At 37.7% G+C, this 11,873-nt stretch overlaps 3 non-coding genes across 3 annotated transcripts; 1 reads left to right on the top strand and 2 right to left on the bottom strand.

The window, feature by feature from the left end:
- Positions 1 to 151: 151 nt before the first annotated feature.
- Positions 152 to 224, bottom strand: Trnak-cuu (transfer RNA lysine (anticodon CUU)). The gene has a single exon. It is a non-coding gene; the product is annotated as a tRNA-Lys (tRNA).
- Positions 225 to 1,490: 1,266 nt separating this feature from the next.
- On the top strand, positions 1,491 to 1,563 carry Trnak-cuu (transfer RNA lysine (anticodon CUU)). The gene has a single exon. It is a non-coding gene; the product is annotated as a tRNA-Lys (tRNA).
- An 8,185-nt stretch (positions 1,564 to 9,748) lies between these two features.
- Trnak-cuu (transfer RNA lysine (anticodon CUU)) lies at positions 9,749 to 9,821 on the bottom strand. Its single transcript has one exon. It is a non-coding gene; the product is annotated as a tRNA-Lys (tRNA).
- Between the last annotated feature and the right edge of the window lie 2,052 nt (positions 9,822 to 11,873).

The following is an 11,873-nucleotide window of genomic DNA, read 5'->3' as shown; positions in this document are numbered from 1 at the left end:
AAATAGTTGAGAAAAAGACAAGAAAATATTATTTGAAAATGTTTCACATCCTCTGAAATCTCTTACGTTTTTGGTATTTTTGTGGTAATAGTTAACATTACAAAACTACAATTATAAAACTACATTACAAAACTTTAAGAAAAAGTATACACGCCCGAGGTGGGGCTCGAACCCACGACCCTAGGATTAAGAGTCCCATGCTCTACCGACTGAGCTACCCGGGCTCACATGGCTATTAGAATGAATAACTTTGAAGAAAATATTTTGGGGATCAAAATCCCACATCGCAGACTTTTATATTTTAAGAGAAAACAACATTTCTAGTTGTTTCAAATGCTAAATCAAGAGCCTAGAATGAAGTGCTGCAGGGTCTGTGAGGTGAGTCAATCTGAACTATTTGATGAATAAATATATCTATTGGAAATGTAGATGTGCGCGGATTGATGAGGCCTTACATTTCTTGTACAAATCTTCCATCCCTATAGCATCACATTCACAGCGAATGTGAAAAGGCATTCAACTTAAATGCTTAGTAGGTTAGTTCTGGATACTAAAACCAACACATGGTGAGCACGAACTCTCCTAAGAATCCACTATAATTCACTTGTATCATTGCACAGCTCAAAACCCATGGTAATTCCTTAACAAGTACTACTGTAGGTACATATAGCATTGAAACACATGCATTATTTCAATTCAAATTGATTTATGTAAAAATTTATGATAAAAATTAAATTATATGTAAAACTAAATTAATAAATAACAAAACACCGCAAACTCATGCAGGGACCACACAGACATCACACCACACCCAATGCATACCACGCCGCATGCACATACCACACCCCATACTTACCACAGCACATACATACCACACCATACGCATACCACGCGACACGAACACAAATCGCAGGAATGTAAATGAAGTGTTGAGAGCAATATACCTCACTTACGGTTGCTTTTCGTTTCTTTGGAACCGCCTGTTTAATTGACTCGATTTTCCCTTGTGTCACCTTAGCCTTCACCTGAGCTGCGAAAAGAATAATAATACCTCAAACAGAAGCACATCGGAAAGGTAAACTATGGTAAACAGGTAATAATACTAAATTATTACATATAAGTCATGCTAGAAACATGCAGCATACCATGCAGTCTGTTCCTAATCGTACTTTATTTATAAACTATAAGCCAATGACGGTAAAACTCTGCTTGTATAACTAGCCCTTGTGTTATTCCCATTTAGGCTGCAAGTCCAAACCACATATACACATATATCACCAAACTTATGTATTGCTGAGCCTTCATTTTTTTTCTCATATCTTGAAGAAAAAGTAACGATAAAACACTTTTTTATTATCATTATTACAATTTTATGCATCTGCACTTTTATATTTGGTTAAATATTTTATCATTTAAGAAATAAGGTATGGGAAGGAGCATCTGCAGGTGCCGTTTGTTTTGACAGATCATTCCAGCTCATTAACATGCAAGCCCGGGTAGCTCAGTCGGTAGAGCATGGGACTCTTAATCCCAGGGTCGTGGGTTCGAGCCCCACCTCGGGCGCATGTTTTCTTAAAACTAAGTTTTTGAACCGAAGATGGCTATCACAGAAACTATGGTCATAAGCTGTGGTAGTTGTCAGTGTCAAAGAACATTGTCCTGTCTCTTTCTTAATGATTGAAGAGACAAGAAAAGAAACAATTTCTTAATTTATATATTCATCTAATAATAATATATAACAACAAATAAGCAAATAAATTTCTGTAACAGCAACTCTCTGTAGTTGTTGCCTAGTTGTCATTAGGAAGTATATAAAAATGATGCAAATTAAAAAGAATATGAAACAAGTGAAAATGAATAGCCATTACAAGCAAATACAACTTGAAATGTATAAAACAAACATATCAAGAAGTTATGTTAATATAAAGTTTATGTAATCTAGGTTAGACTAGCTCCCTATTTCTACCTCTAACTATGCGCTGTCCATCTGTCGCATTGCAAAGGCTATACCTTAATTGGCTTCTCTTCTGCATAGAATTGATGTGACAAACCCTTTTATTGATTATTGCTTTACTTATTTAGTTTTTCACATAATTTTTTTCATAGCTATAAGTTTCTATAAGAAGAACATTTGCTCGATCACCCGAGTGTCTGGACAATATGAAGTAATATCAGAATGAGATTTGACTGAATTCTGTGAAGTATTCAATTGCTTGATTCAACATTACTATTGCAGCCTCCCAAAGTATATATATATACCAGAAATTCCACTGTCATACAGCCCACGACCAAAGTGATATTGGAAAAAAGAAAGGGTACTGATGGTTGAGAAATGCAATATTAGCAGTCAAATGGCACTGCTAAGGATAACTGCAATGGTAGCTGTAATGTACTGGGTGTTATTATATACAACAAACAGCAATAATGAAAGGAAAAGATTATATGTTTATATCTCTCCCCCTGCAATAGGAGAAATGCAATATTGGCCAATATTAGAAGTAGAATGCACTGATATTATTAGAATAACCAATATTATTAATATAGTAATAATATAAAACCAATGCACAATTTTGTTTATATTTCAAAACGTCATAGCTAACAATATCAAGAAGTTGTGATATTTATATAGATTTTTAGAAAATCAATTTAACAAAACTATTTAGCAAAAATAATAACAGTAACATATTGCCCATCATCGATGTTGTTAGCGTGACTATAACACTTCAATAGTCATCCAAACTTACAATGAAATATTGTAATAATCTCGTAAGAATCGTTAGAAAAAATATCATCGTCATTTCCTTTACTTTCACTGCTTTGGACATCAGTTAGAATACCAAAGTATTCAAAAGTTTCCAAAATGTCAATTACTTTGAAATCGGCAAAAAAGAAACGATTTCAGCACTCCTACATTAATTACAGAAACCTTCGGCAATTCGCCAATGCTAAAGACTGGTGAAATGTGCACGTTATTCTTTCGTGAAATGCGCACAACCTAATGATTCTATTCTCTGTCGCTCGGCGTTTCAATTGCCGGTCTTAATTTTGCTAAAAGTAAGGCTTAGCAAGTTTTAATAACAATTTTTTGGCCAAATTAATCTGTCTATTTGTGTATAATCCGATCAGATGGGTAAGGTTTAGGAATATGTCGACAATTTTCAAAGACTTGGTAACATATTTAAATATGTTTATATCTGTTTTGTATAGTTACTATACTTAAACGACTCTACACAAAAATGGTTAAATTTGTTGATGAGATTTTGATACAAGGGTTTGCGACGATGTTGATGAATAATTTTCGTGAGTTGTGTGCACATGCATTTATCATAAAAACTCAAACATTCGCTCCGCTTGTTTGGTCGTGGGATAATAGCGAGTTACATATACTTTCCGGGGATGTAATTTTTCTCCACCATAGACTATATTTGTTGCTTTTTCTGCTATTATTTTTTGGCTAAGCTTATTCTAAAAATGAGAAACGTTTTCAAGTTTCTGCGGTAGTATATTTAACTACAGTCAAACATGGATAACTCGTCCACAGATAGCTCGAACACATGATTAATTCGAACATTTCCTTTGGTCCGTTCCCACGTAATGATAAACTGCTATAGATAACTCGAACTCAACACTGTTAATTCGAACTGTTTTTTTGCCCAACAGCTACCGAAACGGTTGTTTTCGCTTTAGAAAATCACTTTATTCAAAGCCATAGAGGTAAACTTCATCTTTTCGTAATCCATAAGCGTCGTTATTACCACCATCGGCAAAATATTTTTGTCAACGACTTTTCTAAAAGTTTGGTGAAATTTGATTTATACTGCGATACGATGAATAGCACGGGCTAGCCGGGTCACGCGCGCAAGAATTTCCGCCACGCACATACAAAACAAAAATCGCATGTTGTTTTGTATGTGCGTGGCGAAAATCCTTGAGTGCGTGGCTCGGCTAACCCGTGATGAATAGTTTTCCGAAGTTGATTCCGTGTTGCATCAACGTCGGAATGTTGAATGTTTACAACGTATTAAAAAATGTTGTAATTAAAAGTGTTATGTTTCTGCACAGAAGCAATCAAATAGAGTATTAAATTAGAGAAATGTGGTTTATTGCACACTCCAGAGACAACTGATTTGATAACAGAAAACCCAAGTATTTATATGTTTGGTCATAGAAAAGCTTTGTAAAAAGCTACAAGCATTATTAATAGCTATAATGAGACAGTACTATATAATATATTAGCTTGTATAAAGCTTTAGCTAATAAGCATAATGTTTGTTGGCAAAGTACCAATAATACTTGGCACTTGCATGACACCTCCTCACTAAGCTAAAGGTTCTTTCTGGTTCTCTTAGACCTTCGGGGTTTGTCTCTGCTATACTCATCTCCATCAGGTAGACGAGGGTTGCGTGGTCTTCTTCTAGACGGAGGTTGCTCAGTTACAGTTGTAGGGGCTGGTAGTTGCAGTTTTGTCTCCTCTGTTATATCAGGTTTATCTCCAGGGTCTTGATCTTCTTCTGTTGAGTATCTTGGTCTGAGTTGTTCAACATGTCTTCTCCAAGTAGGTCCCTTTGGTACCACTTTGACATTGAGACTACGAGTTCCATATATCTTAGTAACAATGGCTGGAACCCATCTAGGTTGTCTGTTGCGTCTAGGTCCATGATACAAGGCATAGCATGGTGCTCCAAGATTGTAGCTGTGTATCTTGCTAACTGTCTTTTCTGCAGATCGGTTGACTTCTCTGGATTGATGAAACTGTGCTATGTGTGCGGGTGATGGCAATAGGGTGTCAATCTTGCATCTCATCTGTCTTCCATTCAGCAGCTGACTGGGAGAGTATCCTGTAGGAAGTGGTGTCCTATAGTGCATCAGGAACTGTTGTAGTGCAGATTTAGGTGGGAGTGACGATTTCTTCATGGCTTGTTTGAAGGATTGTACTAGTCTTTCAGCTGCGCCATTTGTAGCTGGATGGTAGGGTGCTCCAGTGAGGTGAACAATGCTTCTCTCTTGACACCATTGCTGAAACTCTCCTGAGGTGAAGCTGGTAGCATTGTCAGTGACTATGGCGTGAGGGTATCCAAAGTGTGCGAATATCTCCTCTAAGATGTCTGTGGTAGCTCTGGTAGAAGTAGATGAAGTCCTGTGTATGCATGGATACTTTGAGTAGGCATCTATCATCACTAGCCATTGGCTGCCCATGAAGTTCACTGCATGATCTAAGTGAAGACGACTCCATGGCTTCTCAGGTAGCATCCAGGGATGTATAGGATACTTCTGTGGAAGCTTCTGGTGTTCCGCACAGGCAGTGCACTGTCGGCTTGTCTCCTCTATATCAGAGTCAATGCGAGGCCAATAGACAGCAGTTCGAGCTAGCTTCTTCATTCTTTCCATTCCAAAGTGTCCAAGGTGAAGGATCTTTAATACTTCCTGTTGTAACTTGACAGGAATGACTACTCTGTTGCCATATAGAAGACAACCTTCAGTGATAGAAAGTGAATCTGAGATCTTGTGGAAGAGTGACAGCTGAGTCTCCTTCATCTCTTTGTTACCAGGCCATCCTTCTGCTGTGTAGCGCATTACTGTGGCTAGTGTTGGGTCTTTCTTTGTCTCCTTTGCTAGAACATTGTAGTCTGTAGAGTTGAGCTGTTGTCCAATAGTGTGAATAGTGCATACTGTATCAACATCATCCTCATCTTCTCTTGCATCAAACTCTTTATCAGGTCCAACTGGCAGTCTTGAGAGGACATCTGCATTTTGATGATGCTGGGTAGATCTGTATTCTATGGTGTAGTCATACTGATTTAGTACCAGTGCCCATCTTGCTAGTCTGTTGGCTGCTAGAGCTGGAACTCCTTTGGTAGGTCCTAGAAGTGTGAGAAGAGGTCTGTGGTCAGTTACCAAGATAAACCATCGACCATACAGGTACTGGTGATACTTCTTTAGAGCAAATATGATTGAGAGAGCTTCTTTTTGTATTTGTCCATATTTCCTCTGTGTGCTGGTCAGTGTTTTTGAAACATTGGCTATTGGTCTCTCACTTCCATCAGGATAACGATGAAATAGTACAGCTCCCAGTCCAGTTTCTGAAGCATCACATGAGATTCCAATGTCAAGATCTGGGTTGAAGTGTGCTAAGACACTATCAGTTGATAGCATATCTTTCAGTTTGTTGAAGCTCTTTTCTTGTTCAGTGCCCCACTTCCAGGTCTCTCCTTTGCGTGTCAGTTTATGCAATGGTCCTGTGAGTTGTGACAGATTGGGTATGAACTTGCTGTAGAATTGTGTAGCTCCTAAGAAAGATCTTAGCTGAGTTAAGTCTGTTGGGACTGGCATCTGTTGTACTGCCTCTGCCTTCTTTCCTTTAGTGATTCCCTTTGAAGTGAGTTTGTGTCCCAGATACTCTACTGTCGGTTGAGCAAAACAGCACTTGTCTTTTCTACATCTGAGCTCTCTTTCTTCTAATCTTTGAAGAAGTCGACGTAAGTTTTGTAGATGGCTCTCTGCATTGGCTCCACTCACTAGTATATCATCTAGGTATACTGCTACTCCTGGGAGGTCTTGTGTCAGTTGCTCCATGATTTCTTGAAAATACCCTGGTGCTGAGCTTATGCCAAAGGGCAACCTCTTCTGTAGTAGTACTCCTCGGTGTGTTGATAGTGCTAGTCGTCGTTGACTTTCTGGTGCCAACAATATTTGATTGTAGGCATCTGCTAAATCAATCTTTGTGTAGCAATAGCCTCCACCTAGTTTTCTGATTAGATCTTCTGGTAGTGGGATAGGTTTCCTATGTGTTTCTAGCTGATTATTGATAGTCTTGGAGTAGTCTCCACATACTCTGATCTTCCCTGCAGCTTGACCTGTTGTAGATTTGCGTACAGGTACAACTGGTGTTCCATACTGGTTGAATTGAGTTGGTTCCCATATGCCTTTAGCTACACCTGCTTCGTATGCTTGGTTGAGCTCTTCTGTCAAGGCAATAGGAACTGGTCTGGGTCGGCAGAAGACTGGCTTTGTTGAAGGTTTGAAGTTTATCTCTAGTTCAAAGTTCTTGAGACATCCTAGCTCGTCTTTGAATATTTCTGGAAATTCTTTGCACATCTCCTTACACTTGATTTGTAACCTCCCATCTGGCTGGTTCTCTGTGATTGTTGATACAAGGTTCTGTTGTAGCTTGTCATCAATAGAGATGCCTAGTTGCTGTATAGCAGTTCTTCCTAGTAGGTTGAGATCTTGTACAGCACTAATCACAAATGGTAGTCTGACTTCTTTCTGTGCATCCAATTGGGCAGTTAGCTCACATCTGCCAAGCGTCTCTATGAGATGTCCTGAGGCTGATTTGTAGTTAACTGTAGTAGGTTTTAGGTTTGGCTTTCCTAGCTTCTCCCATATTGATTTACAGATGAAGTTGTCACAAGCTCCAGTGTCCAGTTCAAGTGTGAAGTTGTCTCCCTCCAGTTTGATGTTTTCAGCAAGTTTCACCATCTTGGTTGATGTGCATTCTATCATCTTTACTGGTTTTCCTGCTGCAGATGATTTCTTTTTCTTGCATGCTCTTTCTATGTGACCTTGTTTAGAACAAAAGTTGCAGGTGGCTGCTTTGAATCTGCAGTCATCCGCTGTATGGTTAGTTCGGTCACATCTGTAGCATAGCTTTCCTTCCTTCTGTTTGTCAGGTGTAGAGTTGTTTTTCTGGAGTGGTTTGTATCTTGATTTCTGTTGAGCAACCTTGTTGACTTTAGACGAGTTTCCATAAACTGTCTCTTTGGCAACTTTAGCTGCTTCTTCTGTTTCCTGTGCTACCTGTATAGCTTTGTTGAAGTTGAGTTCATTGTCCTTGACCTTGAAGAGAGATTTGAGAACTGCTTCATTGTTTACAGAGCAGATAAATCTTGTTTTGAGAGCCTCATCTAATGGATCTGTAATGTCTATGAAGGCACATGTAGTTGCATCTTGACGAATTCTGGCAGCTAACTCTTGAATAGTTTCTCCAGGTTTCCTCTGCATGTCACTCCAATACTTGTAACGCTCTCTAACAATGAAGCGCTTAGGGTCATACTGGTCTTTGAGAAATTCCAGTATTTCATCCATGTTGAGGTCGTTGATCTGCTTGGGTGTTGAAAGCTGAGCTGCCATATTACTAAGCTGCTTGTAGAGTGTAGGCTGTTGGTTGGTGAGAAAAGTGCCAGCAATCTTGTCTTGATGAATAGAATTTGCTGCAATGAAGGTGTTGAATCTGTCTATGTAATCTGTTAGTAGCTCTGCTGTTGGGTCAAAACCTGGGAAGGCTGGAACAGCGGTTGCAGCTGTTTCTTGTTTCCGTTGTAGGTTTTGTAGTAGTAGCTCCATCAGTTTCTTATTCTCCTCCATTCTTTCATCTTGCTGACGTCTGTATTCCTCTTGTTGCTGCTTGAACTCCTCATGCTGCTGTTGTCTATGCTCTTCTTGCTGATGTCTGTATTCCTCTTGCTGCTGTCTCTGGTCCTCCTGCTGCTTCTGCATTAGCTTGATCAGGTCTGCTACTTCTGCCATTGTAGTGGTGCAATTTTGAACAGTTACTCTTGTAATAAACTAGAACTCTTTGTATCGATTTTATTAATGATAAAATCTGAACAAAACTCTTTGTAACTGTTTCAAAAGAGAAATCCTTGTCGCCAATTAGCTTCTGTTATGTTTCTGCACAGAAGCAATCAAATAGAGTATTAAATTAGAGAAATGTGGTTTATTGCACACTCCAGAGACAACTGATTTGATAACAGAAAACCCAAGTATTTATATGTTTGGTCATAGAAAAGCTTTGTAAAAAGCTACAAGCATTATTAATAGCTATAATGAGACAGTACTATATAATATATTAGCTTGTATAAAGCTTTAGCTAATAAGCATAATGTTTGTTGGCAAAGTACCAATAATACTTGGCACTTGCATGACAAAAGTATACGTTGTCTGAGCTACAAAAAACTATTCATCGTTTGACCTAAACACAGAATACGTGTGTACATTCAATAAGTATCTATTAAAAAAGCGTGAGTGATATAGAATGTACCGTAAAACCTCGTAAAACTTCTAATTGAACTGCCTCGGAGTGTTGCTCTTAACGAATCCCAGGTAAAGTAAGGTAATCTGCATAAACTTCAAGAAAAAACGGCAAAATTGATCGTGGGTAAAACCCCAAAAGAAAAAAATGTCTTTTCTTTTGAGCATTTCAACAACGATCAAGTTTTGCCAATGTCAATCTGAAAAACGTCCTGGCAATAACATCACCTCAAACAACAAACCAATATCAAGTGATAGAAAAATCTCTATACTTTTTCATGAAAACGTTTTAAACTTTACATTAGAAGCATTTAATTTGAAACAAGCCATTTGTGCTTTTGATTTATATTATAGTTTGTATATGTACATGTATCTACTAATAAATAAGTAAATATATGGACTTGTGACAGTGCTCTGATAACTTGAATGCTCTGATAATTCGAACACTTTTGCTCGGTCCCTTGAAGTTCGAGTTATCCATGTTTGACTGTATATTGTAATTTTGGGGGTATTATAATCTTCTTTAGAGCCACTTGTTTTCCTAAAATAAGCTCATCTTCCAGTTGAGAGGTACGAGTATATGCGTGGAACATTCAATCATTAAGAAAGAGACAAGGCAATATTCTATGACACTGTTTTACAACTACAGAAGCTTACGGCTTTAGTAATTTTTGTGGTAACAATCTTCAGTTCAAATGCACAATATAAGAAAAACATGCGCCCGAGGTGGGGCTCGAACCCACGACCCTGGGATTAAGAGTCCCATGCTCTACCGACTGAGCTACCCGGACTTACATGTGCATGAGCTGAAATGATCTGTGGAAGACCAACAGCACCTGCATATGCTCCTTCACATTCCTTATTTCTTACAGACTAGTCTGCCCATCCTCTACTACTTATTGTAGCTTTGGTGATAACAGTGTATTGCCACAATAGCTTAACTTCAACCTTGACATACAAAGATAATCCATACCGATAGTTGCTTTGTTGGAGAGAATATTCATATGAAAATACATGAATTTCTTAAATTTGTTTCATAATTTTTAAAAACTAAAGTGATAAAATAAAATATATACATGTATATATACTTATGCCTGGCGTTGCGCGATTAGTAACAAAGTCTTTGCGCAGAAAACTTGTTACTCAACAATATACATACCATTCTAACTTCTAAACTTCACATCACGAGAAAAGTGTTTTGTGCAGTTCAAATAAATTAAGAGAAACAATAAACAACGAGTACATGATAGTGTGTGTATAAAAAGGTTACAGTTGCAGCAGAAGCTCGTTGTATTCAAAGTTTTGATGGACGATACCGGTACCTCTTCCTACTGATACAAACGTAAAAATGAGATATCAGACTTTTTTGTCTGATGCTTAGTCTGACTGAACGGAGAGAGAATGTAGAGACAATTCCTACTCCAGATAATAAATTTTACATGTGAAAAGTGTTTAGCTTTTACAGATTTATAAAAACCGGAAATATGAGTGTAGCAAAACATTTGAAATTGAAATACCACATTTGGAAATACAAATTGAAAAATAGATAATGGTAAAAAACAGCTTGTGTAAAAATTACAGACGCAAAAGGTAATATTAATAATAAAAAGTACACATTTAGTGTGTGCAATCGCGCAAAGGATATACGTAGAGTATATAGTAAGAGCATTAGGTGCGATAAGAACAGCTTAACCTTGTGGTTAAAGGCAGTTAGTAATAGACTTGCGATTTGAATATCATGAATTCATTTCAAGTTCAAACGTGACTTATCATTGCTATGACTTTATCACTATAACTTGGACAGACAAATAATAGTTATCGTAATAATGGTGATAATTAGCCTGGGCATGGCTCTCGTGGGGGATTGGGAGAGAGAGCCTGGAACACATAGCAAAGAAAGGGAAATACAACTCTAAAAGTCGATTTCTGAAGTCGCTAATACCACAATCGTTATTTCCGAAGGAGTATCATGTGACGGTCTATCCCTAAGAGGCACTCTCAGAAATGGCAGAAAGTGGCAACAGAACAACATAGAACACACAATTCTAGTAAAGAAAAGCTTATCTAATAATCTAAGTTTTGTTTTATTGATGATCTACGCGAGTATTATGTATCATTTTTAATCTGAATTGGCAGCAAACAAACGCTGGTTATCAAGTATGAAATGGTGGTTGCATAATAAATCAATCACGGGAGTTATACTATTTCATATGCTTAATTGTTTTGATTTAATTATAATAAAAAATTAAATCTATTAAATAAAATCGTTTCACAATAACAATACAAACATAGCAAACGAATAGCAATAGCATCTGATAGCAAATACTCTTTCCAAAGCCAGTAGGAAGAACTATAAATTGGTCAAAACCTGCGATAACATGTTGTAAAGCTTGAGACTGTTCTGGTCTCAGTGTGACTATGCCTAGCTTTGATAGATGATCTTTGAATCGCTCCATTTTTTATCAGAGAAATGTAACGAAACTGCAAGCGTTGAACTACTGCCTTTTACTAGATCGAGTCACGTGACCGTGACGATAGACTTTTAAACGCTCCACGTCTAATATATCGTGAGATCTGAATCTAACGACACCCTTCCATTAGTATCAGTCTGAGCGTCATATGTAACATATGTCGCTAGTTTTGCAGAAGTTATCTTACCTTTTTGTCGCTATGTATCCCAGGCTCTCTCTCCCGATCCCCCACGAGAGCCATGCCCAGGCTAGGTGATAATGGTTTGCTTGTGTAATAATAAATATTGCTTGCGTAGCATGATGAACGATTGGAATAATAAATTGAATTTTCTCCTAGAAAGATAAATTGTTCCAGGAGAATATTACTCCTAA

Source organism: Watersipora subatra, chromosome 3 (genome assembly GCF_963576615.1).
Source record: "Watersipora subatra chromosome 3, tzWatSuba1.1, whole genome shotgun sequence".
NCBI lineage: Eukaryota > Metazoa > Bryozoa > Gymnolaemata > Cheilostomatida > Watersiporidae > Watersipora > Watersipora subatra.
The sequence above is the reverse complement of the archived record's forward strand: the minus strand, read 5'-3'. Positions and strand labels throughout refer to the sequence as shown.